This window comes from Vicugna pacos, chromosome 7 (assembly GCF_048564905.1).
Source record: "Vicugna pacos chromosome 7, VicPac4, whole genome shotgun sequence".
In the NCBI taxonomy this organism is placed as follows: domain Eukaryota; kingdom Metazoa; phylum Chordata; class Mammalia; order Artiodactyla; family Camelidae; genus Vicugna; species Vicugna pacos.
The window spans coordinates 19,262,150-19,284,567 of record NC_132993.1 but is presented as its reverse complement, the minus strand read 5'-3'; the positions used below and the strand labels follow the sequence as shown (position 1 = coordinate 19,284,567).

At 38.6% G+C, this 22,418-nt stretch overlaps 1 protein-coding gene and 1 long non-coding RNA gene across 2 annotated transcripts in view; both read right to left on the bottom strand.

The window, feature by feature from the left end:
- LOC140697334 (uncharacterized) overlaps nt 1-6,482 on the bottom strand; it is a 225,267-nt gene extending 218,785 nt beyond the window's left edge. Inside the window, exon 1 of the mRNA XM_072964458.1 lies at nt 6,379-6,482. The gene's annotated coding sequence lies outside the window, so the exon portion shown is untranslated. The remainder of the gene's footprint in view (nt 1-6,378) is intronic.
- Nucleotides 6,483-11,543: 5,061 nt separating this feature from the next.
- Nucleotides 11,544-22,418, bottom strand: part of LOC116278941 (uncharacterized) — a 125,883-nt gene continuing 115,008 nt past the window's right edge. The window contains exons 4-8 of the long non-coding RNA XR_012074277.1: nt 17,816-17,954; nt 16,277-16,354; nt 15,930-16,118; nt 12,414-12,554; nt 11,544-11,644 (exon numbers count right to left, since the gene is read on the bottom strand). This is a non-coding gene — a long non-coding RNA (uncharacterized lncRNA). The remainder of the gene's footprint in view (nt 11,645-12,413; nt 12,555-15,929; nt 16,119-16,276; nt 16,355-17,815; nt 17,955-22,418) is intronic.

Below are 22,418 nucleotides of genomic sequence, written 5' to 3'. Positions count from 1 at the left end.
ACCTCTACATAGAGCTTTTCATGTGGGCTCGCCTGTCAAGGAGTTAACATTTGAGGATTACTTATTATTAGGGAAAAATTGACAAAACTGTGACTTTTAAAAAATACTAGGATTCTAAAGAATCTGGAAATTAGATTATTTAAGAAAAAAATCAAAGCACTCCTACAAATCAATAAGAAAAACATCTGAACTCTGGGAGAATGGGCAAAGGGTATGACAAATAAATCACAGTCAAGAAAATAGAAATGGATCCTTTAAATATGTAACAATGCTGACCCTTCTCATAGTAAGAGATATGCAAATTATAACTGCAATGAGATGTATTTTTTACATATCAGGTTCACAAATCAATAAGTTTAATAGCATATTTGGTTGTCCAGGCTGGGGAGCGGGCACTTTTTCACATTGTCAATAGGATGACAATTGATACAACCTCTAAGGAGAGCAGCTGGCAGTATTTTTCAGATTTCTAAAAGTACAAAGCCTTTGATTTAGCAACTCCACATTTCTACATTTATCCAATAGATATACTCACACGTATTGAAGAATGACTCTTCTAGTAACTTCACTGAAGCATTATTTATGGTAGATAAAGACCAAAAACAGCCTACATGTCCATCAATAGAGAAATGGTTAAATAAATTATGGTATAGTTATACAAGTGAATGGTAGACAGCTGTTAAACATTGTGAGGCAGTTCTAGGTGTACTGATGTGAAAAGATCTTCATGATAAGTTACTAAGTAAAGAAAAATTAAGATGAGGAACAACATATGTATATTTCTTGCATTGTGTTTCTTTTTAAAGACTTTTTTTTTTTGCCTGAAAAACACTAACTGTGAAAAGATAAAATAGAACAGGGCAAGGGCAGATGTGGAGAGACCAGCTGGGAAGGTATTTCAGTGATTCATGTAAGAGATGATGGTTTCCTGGTCTAGGGTGGTGGCAAGCTCAGGAAGAGAAATAATCAGAATTGAGTTATTTTAAAGGACTTGACAATTAAATGGAAATATTAAGTTTTGGAGAGGGAGGTAGTGTCATAATCGACATAAGATTTCTTCCAGGATCCAGTGAATTAACAGAGGTGTCAGTTACTGAGATGGAGAATCCTTGGACAGTATCAAAATTTCAGGAGAAGATCCAAAGTTCTGTCTAAGTGGAGATGTCTCCTGCAGGTTTGTGATATGGGTCAGAAGCCCAGAAGAGTTGCAAGAACAGGATTTATAAATTTGGGAGAAGATTGCCTAAGGAGGGTAGATATAATCAAAAGACAAGCAGGCCCATGACTAAAGTCTGACCCTCTAGAGACTGAATAGAAAAGAAAGAGCTGGCAATGGAGACCAAGAATCAGAACCAGAATAATAAAACCAGGAGACTATGGGGCCAAAGAAACCAAGAGAGGAATGTGATATGGGTCAGAATGTGATATTAAGGAGGATCAACTCATGTTAAATGCTACCAAAAGGTCCAGGAAGATCCTTATAACTTGTTTCTCTCATAAACTCTAAGCTCCTTGAGAGTTGAGATTATTTGACTTATTTTTGTATACAGGGCTTTGCATTGTGTTTCACACATATAACTAATGATCAGTACATTTTTGTTAAATTGGAGACAGTCAAAGATACAGAAGCGAGAGAGAGGAGGAGATACAGAAAGACAATAGAATGTATTTTTTGTGTTTCAAAAAAATATATAGATAAAGCATATTCCCTTGACCTTGACCTCAAACCAAACTTGATCTCAGGAGAAGTAAGGGTCTTACTCTTGAGCTAGCACATTGATTGAGCTCTCATAGTGCCACGTTGCCTCCTGAAGACATTTTGATAAGTAATATTCACCTGTGTCTCGTCATTCTGAGTCATTTTTGTCTTTATTTAGGTCCTGGGTGATGACAAAAAGAACAATTTGCTTTTCCTCGCCTATGTGACCCCATCATACCACCTTGAATCAGTTGATGGAGTCTGGAGAACCCATTTTGGTGCCACTACAGTTCTGTCATACACCGTAACCACTCATAAGGATGCCCAGCCCCAGCTTCCCCATCAAAGAGAAAGATGACTTTTGGCAGGAAGAGGTATTAGAGAAACCTCTTAGAGAAACCACCAGCCTCTCAGTCTGTTATTGTTTCTGCAGAAAGGTGCTGCTGCTATCAGGAGAGAATGTAGAGGACGCCAAGGGAGAAAAGGGTTTGACTTTGTCCTGAGACCATGGAAACCTTCTACATGCCAAAAGAGACATTGTGACCCTTGGTCCAGTGTCCTTGAGTTAGAAACCAAAATAACAGATGTCAGTTAAACAATATTTAAAATGTTATGACATCCTGTATTATTTAGTGAGACCAGAGGCTAGCAAATTTTTCTGTAAAGGGAAATATTTTAGGCTTTGTGGGCCATACGGTCTCTGTCCCAACTACTAGCTCGGCCATTGTAGTACAAAAGCAGCCACAGACAATACGTAAATGAATGACTTTGGCTGTGTTTCCAGTTAAACTTTATTTCTGGAAAATGAGATTTGAATTTCATATAATTTTCACATGTCATGAAATATCATTCTTCTTTTGATCTTTTTCAGCTACTTAACAATGTGAAAGCCATTTTTAGCTCCCATACCATGCAAAAACAGGGATTTGGCCCATGGGCACTAGTTTGGCAACCTCTGATTTACACAAACAAGAAGATCATGTCGTGAGAAAGCTTTTCAGATTTGGACTCCTAAAGAAAATAATCTGTTTCATAAATATCCTTTATTTTAACTTCTCAAATTTATTTGAATATACATTTGCTTACATCTGACTTATTTAGGAATAAAGTGTGTCTCCTCATTCAGTATTCATTTAACACTTGGCCCCTTCTCGTCCATAGTATGAATGAATGTGCAGGAATGTGGTGTTTCTATAGAGCAAACCGAAGAATTCTTGCTAAGGGACTATATAAATATCCAAATCCAGAGAGGACATCGTAATTCTAATCACATTTTAAAACTGCAGTAATTCATTTAGTAAGTATTTATTAATGATCACTTTTACATAGTGCAGTACTGTTAGGCAGTTAGAGATAGAAGAGAATAGAAAAATAAATTGATAAGATAGATGAAATATCTAATGGCTGATAGGTGTTAGAATTGTTTGGATATATTACAGTATAAATGGAGTCATTTAAGCAACAGATAGGTAGTTAGACAAAACTAAGTTTAAATCCAAGCTGTTTTGTGTCTCAGATATGTAACTTTATGCTGATTAAATAAACCATACAAGCTTCAATTTCCTCTTTTTAAAATGGGCATAATTCCCACCTCCTGTGGAGGTGCTATGGTAATTAAATAAGATGTAGTATATGTAAGTCAGCTCTCAGAGTGCCTGCACATGGCAAGCAGTCAGTAAACAGTAGCTGTTGTATTATACCAATATGAAGGTATAAAATTTGTTCAAAAAGAAGCACACAATTAAACGCAGTGCAGAGTAACCCTGTGAGTCATGAACTGATGAATACAAATGAAAACTCACAAACCCGGAGGTTGATGCCTGGTAGAGAAGACTTGGGTGAAAATAAAAGCAGTAGTGACCTTGTCACAGGAGCTTATAGTAAGGCAGCTGGCTGATTGTCCTGCCTTTGTCTTCTCTAGGGACCAGCTGCTGGACCGTCTAGCTCTCCACCCTCCCCAAAGTTTACATGCCAGTTCTGACTGGGGGGAAAGTGTGTCATCAGTGTCAGCCCCAGCATCCTGCTTCCTTCCAGTCAGGTCAGCTGTGAGCCTTGGACACCAGTAGATTCCTCCCATTATGCCTCCCGCTCTGCGTCTGTCCAATTCTGGGCCTTCCACCTTGACCTCCACACCTTCAGTTCCAACCATTCTGCCTTGCATCTAGGCTCCCTATAGATTTGGGCTATTCTCCTAAACCCTTTCCTTCTAGACCATGATTCTGATGTCTTGTTTAGCTTATCTGTGACCAGTCGTCTTGCCTAGAGGGCTCTATTCCCTTGTCCACACCCCTGCTGTGATCTCCTTAAACTATGGTACACCTGTACCTTTCCCTCCAATGCTGGACGTTTTGGTATTAATAACTTCTTGAACCTCAGCTTGGTGAGAGATATCAGGTCTTGCACAGCCCAGCTGCCCTAATGCAAGCCAGCTTCTGTATTCACAGCCCATGCCCTGGGGAGGGCTCCCCACTCCAGTCTGGGCTCATGATCTCTCTCCACTGGTGTTGTCAGCTAGTTCTAACAGGCCTTGTACTCCTGTTATGGCATCATCAATAATGCTTTCCCAATACAAATGACAAAATTAATGGCACAGGGGCACAATATAGGGGGAATGGAGTACTTCAACATCTACTGACAAGCTCATTCCACTGAAAAGTGAGCATCAAATAAAGTTGGCATGACTTAAATTTAAACTAATTGCTTATTGAAGAGGTACTATTCTATGCTTAATTCTAACCAGCTAAGAAGAATGTGTCAGTGAAGTGGAAGTGACAGACAACTTAAAGTAAGTGACCACAGTATCCTTGAATTTGTAGTAACCAGAGAAGGCAATTCTGCATTTCCTAACCAGATACAAAGAAGACTTGAGAAGGTTAAGAGAAAATATGGACATGAGGCTCTATCTGACCAGGAACTAGGGAAGAAAGCTCCAAAGGAGTAAAAGGACTTGAAATTTAAATTCTCGTAAAGCCAGTGATTTCAGTGAAGAAAAGGGGGCATCTGAAAAAGATCAACGCTCAGGAAGTGTTCTGATAAGCTCATATTTTTAAAGGACATGTTCAGAAAAAGCTAAGAGGAGAGGACTATAACAAAGCCTCACTCTAAGGAAGGACTCAGAGCTGTGAAAGTAGTGCCAGAGGGCTTACCATCCAGAGACAACTAGGCTCTGGGTAAAGGATCGAAGACAACATTTTTTGTATGTTTTTTGCTTATGTGTAGAGAAAGAAAAACAAGAAGGGGTAGTGCTACTGAATTGGGCCGAATGTCTAATGTTAACAGTTAGCTAAAAACCAGAATCATTCAACTATAGCATTTCCTAGATGCTCAGGTACAAGGTTTTCCCCATACATTTTGAATAATTCTAAAATCAGACTGTATCTTCAATAGATATATTTAACATGGCAGTGTTTTGGGGGAAGGACTCTAAAAACAGTAATTAAGTGATGGTGTATCATACTATAAATTGGTCTCAGGAGAGAGAAAATGTGGAATTTTATTCACTTAGCTGTGCCATTATCAATCGGGTCCATTTTGTGTTCTGAAAGTGGCAGTGCTGCTGGTGATGACCAAAGGTAGGAAAGAGTCAGAAAGCAGTTGGAGGCCACAACCAGAAGTGTGTTGCCCCATAGAGGGAGCAGTCGTGAGTGGATGAGCACTACTGAAGACAGAAGATAGCAACACTAGAGACAGGACAGAGACAAGAGAGGAAAACTGTGGTCAGAACCTCTAGGAAGGGGTAAAACGAGACTGTTGCTCACTCACAGAATCCAAATCACTGTACAGGAATGTCACAGAGTGGGGAAGGACGATGTCTTTGTCAGTTGGAGCTGCTATAACTAATACCCTAGACTGGATGACTTAAAAAATGTTTAATTCTCACTTCTGGAAGCTAGTAAGTCCAAGATCAAGGTGCCAGCAGATTTGATGTCTTGTGCAGATGACCACCTTCTTGCTGTATCCACAGAAAGAGAAAATCATCTCTTTTCTATCTTTTCTAAGGGCACTAATCCCATTCATAGGTTCAGATAGATAATGGCTTGCCCTGGGTGGGACCTTTTGAACTGTGCCTGGTACACAGCATGTGGGTACTATTGTGTCCTGTCTCTTCTGGATCACCTCTGTGACCGAGGTGCTCCAAGGTCCAACTTAGCTCTAGTTAACCCTGTGGAGGGCTCCTCTAAGGGGATATCTAGGTCAAGATATAGGTCTCAGGTTGCAAACCAGGAAAAGACATCGCAAATTGGTATAAGTAAGATCTTTAGTTAAAAAAAAAAAGAAAGACAACAAATAGTCCAAATAAGTAACCAGAAAACAAAGTATCCAGGAGATAGAGACTTTACCAGAATGAATTAAGGGAAGAGTTGGAGCTATGGTCTATTTCTATTGGGTCTATGGAACCTGTTTTAAAGAAGAAATTCAGAGAACCTATAGATGAATTGGTCATGGGGGAAACTGTTCCAACTGTGCATGATTAGAAGTTTAGAAACAGTGATGTGCTCACGTGGTCCTTATGCAGCTTGAATGTAAAAGGTTTAGTGCCTAAAGAAGGGACTACGTCCTTTCACGATTTTAACTACTTTGTACCACATGAATGGTGGTAGAACAAATGTTTTCAAATGGCAGAGGATTTATCAATGATAAAAAGCAATGATCTGGATACTTAAAGATGTAGTCCTTACCTTAGTTGTCTTCTCACATTCATCCTCCTTTCCCAGCTGCTCCATTCTTTACAGCATCCATGTAGTTTTGGGAAAGCTGACTCCAACTCTTCTCTCCAGGAGGTGGGATATGTGGTCCAGACTAAGTCAGTCAGTGAATTTCATTCCCTTGGCCCCAGTGACTGCATGTATTAGCATGTGACCTAAATCAGTCCAATCAAAGAGTGAGAATGTCAGGACTTTTGTGGGAATACTAAGACAAAGACACTTCCTCTGGAAGTGAATGCAGAAGCATGTAACCTGTGAGTTCTTGGACACCATCTTGGGACCATAATGGGAGATTCTATTGAGAATGGAGCTATCACCAGGGACTAAAGCAAAGAAATGAAGAGGGAACCATCAAGTCCTCTCCACATTAGGTCTTCTCCATATTGTGTGAGCCACCTGGTCAAACATGGCCTGAAGCCTTTGAACTTTTCTACTTATGGGAGCCAATAAATTCAATATTTTGTTTAAGCCAATTTGAGTTAAATATTCTTTTTCTTGAAACCAAAGCATCCTCTCTGATTCAAAAGGATAGAACAAACATGAATAAGAAGGAATAGAAAAGTATCAGATGGATTAAAGAATTAAATGTGAAAAGTGACCAGTGATATGTGTTGAAAAGATGAAAGTGATATAAGTATTCTTGACCTTAGGAAGATTAAAAACCTGAGCAAGAAAGTAAAGTTTTATGGTTTATTAAAAAAAAACTATAGATTTGAATACTAAAACTTTGCAGTTTATATAGATAAAACAGTATCACATACAAAATTAAAAGATAAATGAGATTCTAGAATTTTTGCAGCTATACAGATATATATAGATATACAAAGATACTATGACAACTGGTAGTGTCATTAATATATAAAGAGCTCTTACAAACCTATAAGAAAAATACAACTTCCCAAAAGAAGTGTGGGTAAAGACATGAAACGCAAAAAGAAAAAAAAGAATTCAGTTGGTTAATTACAATGAAAAAGTTCTAGTCTTATTAGTAATCAAAGAAATATAAAATAAAATCAGATGTCTTTGTGCCTAACAAATTGTCAAGAACTTTAAAATGATAACTTGCATGGATAAAGATGCCAGGAAGTAGGACCTTCATAGAATATTGGGCATGTAATTTGGTTCAAGCATTCTAGAGAGCAGTTTGGTATTGTGTATTAAACATAACTTAATATATGCAAACCATTTAACATAGTTATTTCATTTTTAAGACTTTATGCTAAGAAAATAATCAGAAACACAAATTTTGATGTAGAAGAATCTTTAGTAGAGCATGTCTTCTTTATAATATTGAACACTTGGAGATAATCTAAGTATCCAAAAAGAAGTATCCTACAAGTTATAATCTATTTCTATGATAAAATCTATGCATCCACTAAAAAGTAGATTATGGAAGATGTCATGACATCAGAGAATGCTGGTAATTTGTTTTTTAAACATATTTGCTCAGAAAAAAAGACTGGAAAGTTACACAGAAAAAGATTATTAGTGGTAATATCTCAATAGTGGACTTATAACTGAGTTTCTTCTTTGTGAGTTTTGTACATTTTAAATCCACATCAATAAACATGACCATGCCTTGCATAACACTTTAGGCACTGAAATACCAAGCCCAATGCTTTAGACATAGCAGGCACTCAACAAACATATGCTGAACTTCATTGGATGACTAACTGCTGGTTGAAAATGCAACGGGTTTGTTTTGTTGGGTAGTGAGCTCACAAGAGATGTTTAAGTAGAAACTAGCTGGCCATCTCTTGTACTAAAAACTTCCATCCCATAAAAAAAAAAAAATGTCTACATCTTGCCCAACTCCATTTTCTTCCTTCCATTACCTTCTTCCCCCACAGCCAAACTTCCAAGGGGATTCTTCACTCAATCCATTCCAGTCTGACTTCTAACACTCTAGAAGCTGTGCTCATCAAATCTAATTAGCAAACTTAATCTTAGCATTCATCCCACCCCAGGGAGAACTGTTGATCATTTCCTCTTGGAAGGTCTCTTCTCCCTTTACTTGCAGACCTCTATTCCGTTCTCCTGCCATCTTCCTGCTCCTTCCCAGTCTCCTCACTGGCTCCTCCTCCTCTGACAGCTGCCTGCATGCTTTTTTTTTTTTCAGGTTCTTGTTCTTGGCACTCTTCTCACTGTTTGCACTCCTCAGGATGTCCCATCCATTCTAAGGACTCAGCTACTCCTGGGCACTGACTTCTGAGCCTATATATTCAGTTCAGACTTCTCTCCTGATCTGCAGACGTGCCTTTCATTTGCCATTGGATACCCAACAATCACTGCAAACTTAATATGCTTCTCATCATTCCCTCTCCCGACTCTTGTTCTCCTTCTCCTGTTTAGCTTAACGTCATTACACTTCAACCTTGGCCTTTCTCCCCTACTCCCAAACGCCTATCTAATCAATAGCTATGTCCTCAATGCTACTTCTAAATCTCCCTTGGATTTGTCACTACTTTTCATCCCACTGCTGCCATGGTGATTCAGACCATAATCCCTTCCTTAGACTATTACAGTGACTTTCTAATTGGCTCTCCTGGCTCCAGTTTCCCCCTTACTCTAGTTCAGCCATCAACATGCTACTAAAGAGTATTTATATTTTTAATATGAATGATCACATCTCTTCCCTATTTAGGAACCTCTGATACTTCTGATAATTACTTATTGTCTTCAGTGTAAAGCTCAGGTTCCTTAGCTATAAATCAAGGTTCTTCTTGGCATGGCTACAACCTACCTTACTAGTTATTTTCAGCCCACACCAGACGTCCCTCTTTTCTCTGAACACAGTTTGCCTTTCACACTTTGGTGCCTTTTCCCATCCTATTCCCCTAAGGATCCTCTCTCCTCAGCCAATTCATTTCCTCCTTCAGTGCCTCTAGGAAAAGAAACCCTCTTCAGCTTCTAAGTCAGACATTAGGGCAAGAGATATGGTATTTAAAGCAATGGACTGGATGAGCAACTGTAGACCAAGCCCAAGGGGGCTCTCAGCATTCAGAAATCAGGAAGGACTCAGCAAAAGAGGGAACAAACAAGGAGGTAGAAGGAAAGCCAGTGTGGTGTAATGGAAGCGAAGTGAAGAAAATGTTTAAAGCAAAAGAGAGTGATCACCAGTGACAAAAAACTGTTGAGAGGTCAATAGGATGAAGGTGGACAGCTAACCATTGAATTTGACAACACAGAGGTCACCTCAGTCTTCACAGATGTGTTTTCAGTGAAAGAATCGGAGACAGAAATGAGGAAGCTGATGTTCATTGAATGGGTGAAGTAGTAGATGAATGAATAAATGATGTCTTAGAGAGGACTCCATAATTGGTCAGGAACCATAATAGATTAGTTATTTTGAACTCTTAGAGTCTCCTAAAAATCTCCAAATAGAAACAAGGATTTGATTTGGTGGTGCAAAGCTTTTCTGAAGCAATAAGGGAGTTCAGAGTAGAATTACCAAGGCAGTAGGGTTAGTCTAGAGAAGGTTCTATGTGAGTTCTCAGTAGCAGTTGCACTTTAACTATTGCTGACCTGGTTCATGAAGGCCTTCACACAGGATTTCTCAGGGGCTTCAGGGATGATCTGTCCCTGCAGGGACTTGAGTGTAGGATTTTCAGAGACTACTTCCAAAAACATCTTGCCAGTGTGTGGGGGTGCTGGTAAGAAGACTATAAGGCTGGCTGTCATGCTTTTGGAGACTGGGCAGCACCAAATCTGAATGGTGGGGAAGAGGTAAACAGGAAAAATCTGACCCAACCCATGTAGTACATTTGAAAATGCTGTATTTGAAAGTATTTCCATATAGAAATTTTATACTAAGACCATATTGGAGGTGGACTAAGTAATCAACTACATATATTCGATGAGTAGATAGGCTGTTCTTACCTGCCACCCCCTGGAGATGAAATATAAAGAATACAAACTTTGAGTAGAGCAACCCAAAGCTTTGATTTTGTGCTGTAACTTATGTGACATTCCTCAAATAGTCAGAGTTTCAAAAAGCACTTTGGTACAATACTTTGGTAGAATGTGTTTTTACTTCTGTAACTGAAGACAACCGAAGGACCATATATTTCCCTTTATAAAATTATTTATGGTGACATCCAGGGCCTGGATTACGATAAAAAAAAATTTTTTTTAGTATAATAAGAAGTTTATTACTCCTACTCAGTAGTTCCTGGGGGCTTTTGATGTTAAATCATACATAATTGGAGAAATACCAGGAATCCTCTTAATCTCAGTGACCATCTTTATTACAACCTCTATAAGGATCTCATTGCCAGGGACTGCAGGTATACCAGTCATGAAATCACTAGTAATAAAGATTCTAATAACCAAAGATTTCTGACATGAAGTTTGCTTCTGAAGTGGGTCCCGATCAAAAATGTAATGGGGTGTCAAAATTATCGGCATCTAGCTTTTTCCTAGCATACTCAGACTCCCTGAGAATGTCATGGGCCTCAAAATCAGCTAGGCGTAAAGTAATGAGCATCCCCCTGTTGTCAAGAAAGTGGGAGGTTCTTTAATTGGTGGGCCAAATTATGAAATAGAACCAGTCGTGGAATATTGAAGAACCTCCTGTTATAGCATGTTCCCTGGAGTTCGCCAGATGCATCAGGTGCTCATGCTGCACCCTCTACCTGCAACACCCAAATCCCCTTCTTCCTGGCATGCTCAGATCTAAGAGGCCTTCCTCACCCTCTCAGATAGAGATCAGTCCCCCCTCGCTGTGCTCCCCAGACTGTTTCCATGTGCCCTCCGTCTCCACACCCACCACACTGAACTACAGTTGTTTGCTCTTCTGGCTCCCTCATTGGGCTAGGAGTTTCCTGACATCAGTGATTTTGTCTCCTTCCTATTTTCATCTTTTACATCCAGAGTAGTATTTGCACATTTTGGGCACACAATCAGGGTTTGCTGGATTGATGGATAAATGCTTGAGAGTGTGAATAAATGAATGAGTGAGTAAATGAATACATGAAAAGATCAGGAAAATGTTACCCACCCCCAAATGGAAGCTAGTACAAACATCTAAGTGTCAGTGACTTTACATACATGCAGCATTAGCACATGTAATGGTACTTCCCAAATCCAGCTGAGATGACAAGATGGCTGCAGCATAATGCATATCACAAACAACTCGTAAGATGTGTGGCATAAGATGGTGAGAACTGTGCTGATTCAGATCAGAGTTGGGTGTCAGGAACTGATCAGTTTTCATCTACATTTGGGAGAGAAATTCGATCTGTGGAACAGAGTGAACATTTTGGTCTTTGTGATTTCCTTTAAGCAAGGTATTTTTCGCCTTAAAATTTAAGGGCAAAGTACATCTTAAAAAATAGGCTTATCTAAAGCATGGCTTCATTGTTTAAAAAAAGAAAACGAAACCAGCTACTACACCTCTAAAATGGAAGTGACATTGAACTAGTCATTTCCCTCCCGCATGCCTCGGTTTCTTTCATGCATAATTTGTAAGATGATAATAGCCCTTAGTAGTATTTACATTGTAGAAGTGTTGTTGCTGCAAATTAGACAGTATAAAACAGGTTACAGTGTCTTCTTTGAGAGACAAGCACTATACACAAATGAGGTATTATTAGTTAGTTTTTCCTTTTCAATTTCTTTAAATGAGAATTAGATGAAAACTCTGCCCCGTAAGCAATATCCAGTGAGTAAATGATTATTGAGTGGAGTAAAGTGAAAAAAAAAAATCTTCAGCTGAAAACTCAGTTTGTGCAGCTTAGCTAGCCTGTGCACCAGATAAAAATACTGTCTTCATCTGAGATGTTTACCACTGTTCTTTCTCTCCTCTCTGTGCTATAATCACAAACTGAAGACAGTTAAGCCTTTCAGCTCAGTCATCGTGTGCATTTTAGAGAACACAGATATCCTGGAATGATTTTAGAGAACACAGATATCCTGGAGTGATTACAATTTAGAAATAACGTTTCATTTACCCAAGCCATGCAGCCAGTTTTGCTATTGATTTAGGGCCTAAATGAACTATATCAAACCTTGACTTCAGCTCCTGGTCCCAAGGCTTGGGATCGCTATCCCTGCAAGCTTTTCAGGTTAGTTCCCACCATAGCCTCTGTGCTCCACATTAGCACCATCCAAGCCAGAGCGTTCCTAGCTTCCTCTTGGAATACAGGTTACTGTAAGAAAGGTTGAGGAAATAAGATTTTGAGAATTGTTGTGAATGTCAGAAACTTCAGTTCGTGTCATGAGTGTGTGCAAACATGAGCGCAGTAGAAGGACGCAGGATAAGAGATCGGGTGGTGAGAGAGCCGCCTGCCCAGCATGGTTGTGCCTGGCCTCTGTGTGTATGACAGCTTCAGCCCACTTCTAGTCCTTGGTCCCTGTTCTTGGACAGCTCCCTGCTCCTCCCCTCTCATCCAAACCCCTTACAGTGCGCATCCATTATGTCCTGACGCACCTTCACTCCCTAGGACCAATCTTCAGCATTGCTTGCATTGTGGTCATCTGTTTTCCACCAGACTCATTTATTTTGACTTCTGGATTTTGCTGTCAGGGACTGGCCCCTGCATAGAGAGCTGCCTGGCCAGCTGTGGGGCCAGCAATCTGCTCCAGGCTCCAAGTTGACCACACTCCTCTCCCTCCCTCTGACTGGTCCCAGTACGTGAGCTGTGGCAATAGGTGAGTGTGACAGTTGTGTCTGATCAGGTTTTTAACCTATGAAGGTCATTTCATGGGTGGTCTGTGCCCAGGGGTCAGATGTACATTCATGCACCGCAGTGGTCTTGGGCCCAGGAAGAACCTTAGAGGATTAGGGAAGGGTCAGGTGTGGGAGAAGGGTTAGGAGGAGAACAGGAAAGGCAGATTTAGTTCACTGTACGGTTTCAGCTACACCCATCACCGGTTAAGAGACCACAGCCCCCACACACAGGCCATGCCTACCAAGACCATCACCATGTGATCAACTGAGCTAATGTCAAGGTGGTGAGGGAGTCTTCATGGTGGCCCATTTTCCTACCTTTGGGAAGAAAATCTCGGGATTATGTCTTCCACTTTTAAGGCAAATTGTTTGAAACAGTCATCTCCATTCACTGGTTCCATTTATTCCTCAACTTGCTGTAACGTATCTTCTACCTCCACTGACGCTGCTCTCAGTGAACTGGCCAAACACCTCCTTGGTGCTCCCTCCATGGTGCTTCTCAGTCTTTTCTTACTTGATCTCATGACAGCATTAACCTCCTTGTTGAAATGTACTTTTCCCGTGTCCTCTGTGATACCTCACACTTCTTGTTTTCCTTCTGGCCATCTGCCTTCACCTTCTCCCTCTCTCTTTTTTCCAGGGATCGTTTCTCTGCCCATCTTCTAAGCTTTGGGTTTCCTCCAGGTCTTCTCCTGGGTCTTTTCGCTTCCCTGACACTGTAGGGCCCAGTGTATCTCTTTCATCCCTGTGGATTCTATCATTGCCGATTGTGCCCTGATGCTTCCTGAACCTGTATTCTCAGACTTCAAGATCAAACTGCCTACTTGTACCCTGTGAGTGTTCCCCAGACATCCCAAACCAAACATGACCAAGGCTGGACTCCTCCCCTTTTCCTCTCAAAATACAAAAATGATTTTAGCTTTCTTAGGGAGTGATAGCACTGTCCACCACAGCTGTTCAAGCCAAAAATCTGAGCAGCAGTTTTGACTTCTGCCCCTTCAAAACTCCAGCATTCAAGCCACCACGAATTTCAGTAGGCTGTACTTCCTCTACGGCATGGCTTGTAAAGCTCTGTGTAAATTGGTCCTGTTTACTTTTCCAGTCTCATCTCTGACCATTCTGTCTCAGCTATCCTGAACTAGTTTCAGCACTCAGATACTCAGCCACTTCTGTCACCTTCAAAATGTACATCTTCTGTGCCCTCCACTGAAACACACCTGCCCCACCTCTTTATCTGACAAACTCCTTCACACCATGTAAGTCTCTGTGTAGCAGTCCCTAAGTTCCAATTCTCCAAGTCTGGGTGAGAGTCCTTCCCAGAGCTCTCACTATTGTTCTCTCCCCAATACATTCCTTTATCAGAGCTGCCTTTCCTGTTTATCTCTTGCCCTCTACTGCAAGCTTTACTGGAAGGTCTCTGTAAGCAGGAACCATATTTATCCTATTGACCTTTGTATTCCTAGCACCAACAAAGTATTTGGTACAAAATAGATGCTCAGTGAACAAAAATAATATCACTATAAGAACGTAAGAACATAAAACACATTCCCAATCAGGGAATGCAATTAGGATTTTACAAAACATAGATTTACCAAGTCCTTCAACATCAAAGAGGCTTGAAAATTATCTAAAACTATTTTGAAGAATTTATCAATATTAGAATCATGAGCAGAGAGTAGTTACTAGAGGTAGATTTCAAATCTGTTCCTTCTGGGCTTATTTTCCAGAGTTCAGTATTCAGACTCTCCGAGCTGAGTTTTGGGTCACCCAAGCATTCCATCCTCCTGACTTTCCACAATGTACTGGATTCATAACTCACTCCATACTTGAGAACATGGGGATTGGAATAAGGTAAGTGCTCACTTTTCCGTTTTTTCCTCCATTATTTCATTTTCAACCATACATGATACTTCTATAGCATTAATTTCAAAATTCTCTCTCTGGGGTCTTCATCAGAAGACCAGCTCCCCTGCTAGTCTTGCTGATCTCACAACGTTTGAGTAGCCTATGCATATGAAGGAATGTTGTGATGTCTCTTGAGGTGTTATGTCGTTTCAAATGTTTTTTTTGTTTGTTTCATGACTGTTTAAATTTTTCATCGTTGTTCTTTCAATGTTTCCTTATATGACTCCACATAAGAAAAAGTGAGTCTTGAGAAGTCAGAAAGACTTGTTGCCCACTTTGGGACACCTTTGGGGCCAGATGCACCCTAAGATTGCAGAGCGTGAGCAATGCAGTCAAACTTCAAAAACAGCTCTGCTTTAGCTACACTGAGCATGGGCAACTCCTTCCCTCACTCCCACCGTCAACCTTCCCTGGCCCCTCACCTGCTTTAGTTTTTCATTTAAAAAATTATTATTTATTTATCCTCTTATTTGCTTAATATCTATCTCCAAATTAGAATGTAAGCTTCATGAGTGCAAAGAATTTGTTTTGTTCACCTCTATATGCTCAGTGCTTGGAATTGTAGCTGGTACATGGTAGGCTAGGCACCCAATAAATATTTGTTGATTGAATGAATGGTATCTTTTAAAAAATTTTTATAAGGCTGATGCACACTCAGGCCTCTAGGATTCTAATACAAGTCTGGTGTGCAAACTCCCCCTTAACACTTTGATTGATGGCTAAGATGATTACATGGATGGCAGGCTGAACAAATGTACAGATGACGTAAAACTAGAAAGGATAACAAATAAGTTGGATGATACAATCAGAATTCCCCTCTTTCCATCTTATCCAAAATGTAATAATGAATCACATCTAACAACATAAAGTTTAATGGGGACAAATATAAAGTACTCAAAGATCCCAAAATTCAATTGTACAAGTACAGGTTGGGGGCGAGATGACTTACAATTGCTCACGTAGGAAGATTTAGAGTCTCCTGTTGATTGTGAGTAGATGATGAGTCAACACAGTATGATGTAACTTCCAAAAAAATCAGTCTTTTGTTGTTTTAATAGAAATATAGTGTTTAAGTTGGGAAGTAGTTCTCTGGTGATTAGACCAGATTTGTTCTTATTTATGAATTCTCATCTTCAGCCTTTAAGAGAGACATTGATAAACAGAAGAGTATTCAAGAAGAGTAAAAAAAAGATAACATGGGGTCTTGTAATCAGTGTCGTATCAGAAATGATTAAAGGAGCTAAGATTGTGTGTGGGTGTGTGAGGAGGAGGGGGAGAGCTAACATTTGTGGTTACCTTCCAAAGTTAGAGGGGCTGTCCTGCAGAGGAAAGGTTAGATCTCTTCTGGGTAACCTCAAATGACAGACTGAAGACCTGTGAGTGGAAGATGTAAGCATGTATATCACAATCCATTAGAATTCATCAACAATTACATTTGCCCAGTAACTGAGTGGACAACTGGTGAATGTTGTAAGTTCCCTAACTCTGATGGTATTCAAGTAGAAGCTGGGGCATTCATGCCCCATGTCCTGAATACATTTGTGATGGAAATTCAAACACTGGGGTGAGGGGTTGGGTTAAATCACCATAACAAACACATACTGAATGCTTACTATATGGCAAGTCCCAAAATAAGTGTTTAATGCGGGTTTTTGTAATACTCACATCAATCCTGCTAACTCCATCTTAGAGATAAGAAAAGTGAGGCTTAGAGGAGTTAAGTAACTTGCCCAAGGTCTTATACATTGCTTGCAGAGCAAGGATTTTAACTTAGGCAGTCAAATCCCTGACTTTAACTTATTATTCTGTAAGGACTCCCACCGCTAGAAAATCATTCTTTCCTTGAGATTCTACCACTCTAATGAAGTAATTAAATCAAGGAGCTTATTATCTCCAGTCATAAATGATTCTATTGTAAATAGGTTCTTTCAGTATAGTATGCAGGCACTAAACTAGCCACGGCATTTGCCACCTGTGGTACAGCACAGGGCCTGGCACACAATAGTTGCTCAATAACTATTTACTAAGGGAAAAGAATGAGTGGATGCAACCACACAAGCTACATTCGAAATGACAGAATCCCAATCCATTGTGACTGAGGAAAAACAAGCACATTTCTGGGTGGTCTACTAAGGACAAAAAATGATAAGCCATCCTTCCTGGTAGAGGCCTTGAGAATTCCTGCTCAGTTGTTTGGACAATATTCATTTAAATAAATATTTATTGAGTACCTGTCCTGTGCCAGGTGTATCTAATGTGCTGAGGGTGCAGAGGTGAATCAGAGGATGCACTGTCCACTGTTAGATAAGCAAATTCTTATGATACAGTGTGATAAGTGCTATAGCAGGTGTGTGTGTGCGTGCGTGCGTGTGTGTGTGTGAAGTATTACAGGGGCACAGAGCAAAAAGGAATTAACTCAGCTTGGTTGAAGGAGTTGTCCAATACTTGATTATGTTTTCAAAATGACTGTCACATACATTGCATGAGTTTATTTGGTCTTCATAAAGACCATATGAAGTTGTGATCCCCTTTTGAGCATAAGATGAAATAGAGTATCATAGAGGTTAGGTGAATTCCCGAGGGTCACGCAGCAAGTAATAATAATTGCCGACATTTCTTGAGTGCTTAGGCTACCTGAGCCTCTTGTTCTAAGTCCCATTAAGATATTTAGCCTTCACAAAAACTCTATGAGGTCATGATCAATATTATTACCATTTTACAAAAGAGAAAACTGAGGTACAAGACTTAAATAATTTGCCTGGGGTCACATGGCTAGAAAGTGGAAAAACCTGGATTTGCACCTACCCATTCTGGCCTCAGCAGGCACACACTTACCCACTGCACGAAAGCGCCTTTAACAGGTCCCCTGAAGAACTGGAACTCACACTTCAATTCTGACTCTGAGTTCAACTTTCTTTCAAGTGACCTTGCTCTTTAGCAATATTCCATCCAAATGAAAATAAATGGTGTGTTCCTGTGTACAAAGAGAGGTTGTGTAGTTCAGGCATCCGTGAAGTGTTTTGGGAGAGGTATGGTAAAATCTAGAATATGCACTAGTTGTGTGTGCAAGGTTTTTCAGGGCAACCGGAATTTGGTCTCTGGTTCTCCAGGTCAGCCGTCTGGGCTCTAGAGATTATGGTTTGTTACACATAGAAACTAGCCACCAACTCTTACCCCGCAGCCTTTTAAAATTTAGTTTGAGTTTTTCTAAATGAAGATGACAAGATGTGAAACATTAAGAATGAAGTGAGTTAAATTTAATACTTGATACATAAGTGAGAATGGAGACACAGAAAAGGAGAAATGAAGCACATAATTGCTTAAATTGTCCAAGCCTTCTCTCCATAATAAAAATTCTTGGATTGAAAAGTAGTTTAATCCACTATTATTGTACCTTAATAATTAGGTTGAGTTGGCTCTGTGGTAAATCTGAGAAAGAACTGGTTATTAAAATGAATGAAGTAGATTACTCTTCCTTCCATAATTACGACTTCAACTAATGTGGATATGACCTATGTGATTGAGTCTACTGCATTTTTAAGACATCCTTCTCCCATAATTTTTGGAGATTCAGTAATTTAAAAATCATCAACTGGCAGGGATTTCTGTGGTAGGTGGAGGGGCAGAAAAGGTCCATGTTCTTCGACATTCTCTCCTTCAAAGCAGGTGGGGTTTTTTGGTTCTGTTTGGTTTTTAATGCTTTATTTTGTCATGTATGGAGACCTAGGCAACTGATTATCTTGGCCTTGTGTTTATAGATTTCTGTTTTCTTGGCTTCACGTCCTTGGAAACATTTTTTTGATGGTGGCAGGAGGGTTAGTCATGTCTTATTTTTGTTGTTCCTATTTATTTTTAAGATCTTTTAGTTCACGTCCACTTATAAGGTGTTACATAACTTGTATTTACGTATCCACAAATAAAACATTCCTAGTAGTAATTTCTAGTACAACCTTATAGAGACAGTTAATAATTGGATGCCAATCAGAATGATTCTGTAGTATTAATAAGCTAGAACAAGGATATGCTTTGGAAAATTGGGTTTGAAATTCATAATTGGATTTAGCATTTAACATGTGAAATTTCAAGTTTCTTAGATCAATGTTTTTGAGTTACCAAGCAGCCAAATTCTTATAAACATATTTTTCCTCTTCATTACTGAGTCAACAAAAGTTGGAAAATTCTTTTCTCACATATTCTGTTCTTTAACTAAGCCTGGAGGTGAATGGCTTTTAAAAAGACTACATTCCGAACAAACAGTTCTACATGAAGTTAAGAGTAAACAAATAAAGCGGGCTCTGCTGGCACTTGGGATGTACATCTAACTAGAACTGTCAGTATTTTGAACATATGATTTACTAACGTTGAGGTTTTTAATTCTTAATTTTGAGTCCATGGGGATAAAACGAGTGAACCTGGTTGGAAATATGTCAAGAATCAACTTTCTCAGGTTGACCTTCAGTTTGTTGGTCACTAAATTGAAAGACTATTTATTCCCAGGCTTAAAAATGTCTGAGCCTTCTTAAATTTGTTAAAAGATCAAGGCAGAAAGCTAGTACTGCTCTGCTGCTGTGGACAGGTTGCCCTGTCCCTTCTGCTTGATGCCTCTTAGTTAGTCGTCTTCTTCATGAGACCTTGTCCATCCTAGCTGGCTCCATGTTTGAATGATATGAAGCACGCTGCACCTCCTGCACATCTTCCAATGTGTCTGGGAGGTAGAGAACCCTGTTTTCACTATGAGGCAGAAAAATATCAGCCTTTGAGCTGACTTGACTTACTTTTAGACCAAGGCTCCACATTAAGCACCAAAGAGTGCTACACATGTTCTCAGTCACCAGTGTTCATAACTTAAAAGTGGTTAACACATGATTTACAATCAATTAGATTACTGTGTGATCTTGAGCAAGCAATTTAACCTCTTTCCAAAATAACTATTTCACAGGGTTATCATAGTAAATAATTAAGATTAACTATGAAAATGCTTAGCACAAAGCTTGGCACATAGTTGCAAGTGAAGGTTGAATTATATAAAGTGTATAATTAATTACGCATGGAACCTCCAATGGACAAATGAACCCAAATCGACATTATCTGCCTGTGATCAGTTGTTAAATCAGAAAATTTCACTTCTAAATGAATAATTACATCTACCAATGACTTTGCTTTAAAGTCTACATTCAGAACAAAATGTTTCTTAAGTGCTAATCTGTTCATGTATTTCATAACAGGAGCTGACTATGGCTTCTTTAGGAGAAAATTACTTGTGAACAAAAGAAGAAAATTAGATAAATGGAAAGTCTTTATTTCAAAATAAATGAAGAAGGGACAGCTATCTGATTATAGAACATTCAGATGATAATATGTCTATATGTAATTACAAAATAAAATTTTATTTATAAGTTGGTTTTTTAAATTTTTTCCTGATATCAAAAGACTAATTTTCTCATAATTGAATGATAAATCCTGCAGTACCTTGTATTAACTATTAATATGCTAAAAATACCTATTAACTGTCTTTTTCTTAATTGTATCTACTGTCATGGCCTTACATTTCAGCAACACAAAAGGAATGATTTAAACTGTTTGCTCTCTCTGCATAGGAGAAAGTAGGAGAGAGAGACGCATTCTTCTGATGCACTTAATTATGAAAAAAGGACTCTCCCAAGTTGCCAGGAACTAACATGGTAGTAAAGTTACAAGAAAATTTTATTAGGAAAACTTTTCTCATCTGCAAGTTCTTTGACTGAAACCCAAGGTGCTGAATTTCAGCACAAAGGTGACTTTGGAGGAGAAAGTTTGTGCCAAACTGAATCAGTTGTTTTTGTGTTATGTAAGAAGGAGGAAAAAAATTTAACCGCTTACTCCTAAGCTGTAAATTTAAGATTACCCTGTTATACCAAACAAGAGAATTTTTTTAAACTTTTAACTTTACCTTAGCATTGTATTTTCATGATCTATTATCTATACCCATTCAAAACTAAATATAATTAAATATTAAGTAATTTGCCTTGCCTAATTATATTTTAAAAGTACAAAGTTATTTCATTCATTGTGTCAGAAGTGAATTCTAGTTAAGTTGTGAAATGGTATTGTTAAACATTAAAAGATTTTCCTTTTAAAATATTTTTTCCTATTTATATAGACTATATGTACAGTATAAAGATATAGAATATACAGTACAGTAAAAACAAGAGATTACCAAATCACCCATAATTCTATCATCTGGAGATAATCACCATTAATATTTTGTTTTATTCCTTATGATAAGTGTTTACACATATACATACACACAAGCGCATTATGTACAAATGTATATTAATGTTTTATTATAGGAAATTTAAAACTTAAACAAAAGTAGACAGAGAGCATAAAGAACCTTATGTACCCATCAACCTTGATGACCAACCAACTTATCAATTCCCTCTTCTTCTTCTTCACTCATTTTATTTTAAAGCAAGTCCAGAAATCGTATCATCTCATCCACAAATATTTCAATATGGATCTTTAAAAGACAAGGCCTATTAAAACATAACCATTATCACATCCAAACTAATTATAATAATGATACCTTAATAAAATGAAATAATTCAGTCATTGTTCAGATTTCTAGTTATCTCACAAATGTCATAATTTATTTTCATAGGTTGTTTGAAGCAGGATCCAAATAAGGTTCACATGATGAGCCTGGTTGACATGTCTGTTAAGTCTTGTAAAATATATATGGGTTTCCACTTAATTTTTTTTCTTGCGATTTATTTGTTAAAGAAACTAAGTTTTGTCCTATAGAACTTGCCCACAACCTAGGATTTTTCTCATTGCATCCCCAAGGTATAGTTTCTCATGCTTCTCTGTCCTCTGTGTTTCCTGCAACTATCTACAGGTTTAACAGATTCAGATTTTTTTTTGCAAGACTACTTCATAGGTAGTGATGTGTTTTGCCATTAGGAGATGCATAATGTGTAATGATCTCTTCTTTTATAATGTTACCTGGAATCATTTGTTTCTTAAGGATTCAAAATCGTGATATTTTAATCCTCTTATTCCTAGAGTTGATTTTCTGGCATGTGCCAATACTGGCCAAATAGATGTTTTGTGCTTTTTGCTTTTTATGTTTTTTTGTTTTTCAATTGTCATTCAGACTTATTAATTGAAACATTAATTTGTTTCAACACATTTATTATGCTTATTAAGACTTAAATTATCCCTTATTTGGCCTGTGTTAGCATCTTCAGTTTGGCTCCTGACATCTTTTGACATGACCCTAGTAGTCTTTGATCGTGCTTCAGCTAGTTGGTATAAGAAGATGGTCTAGGCTCATCTTGTAGAATTCCACACAGTTCAGATCTAGTTATATTTAAGATGAGTATATATAAATACAATATTAAACCATAAGATAGAAATTATTTATAATATCAAAAGCCTAGAAACAACCCAAGTGTCC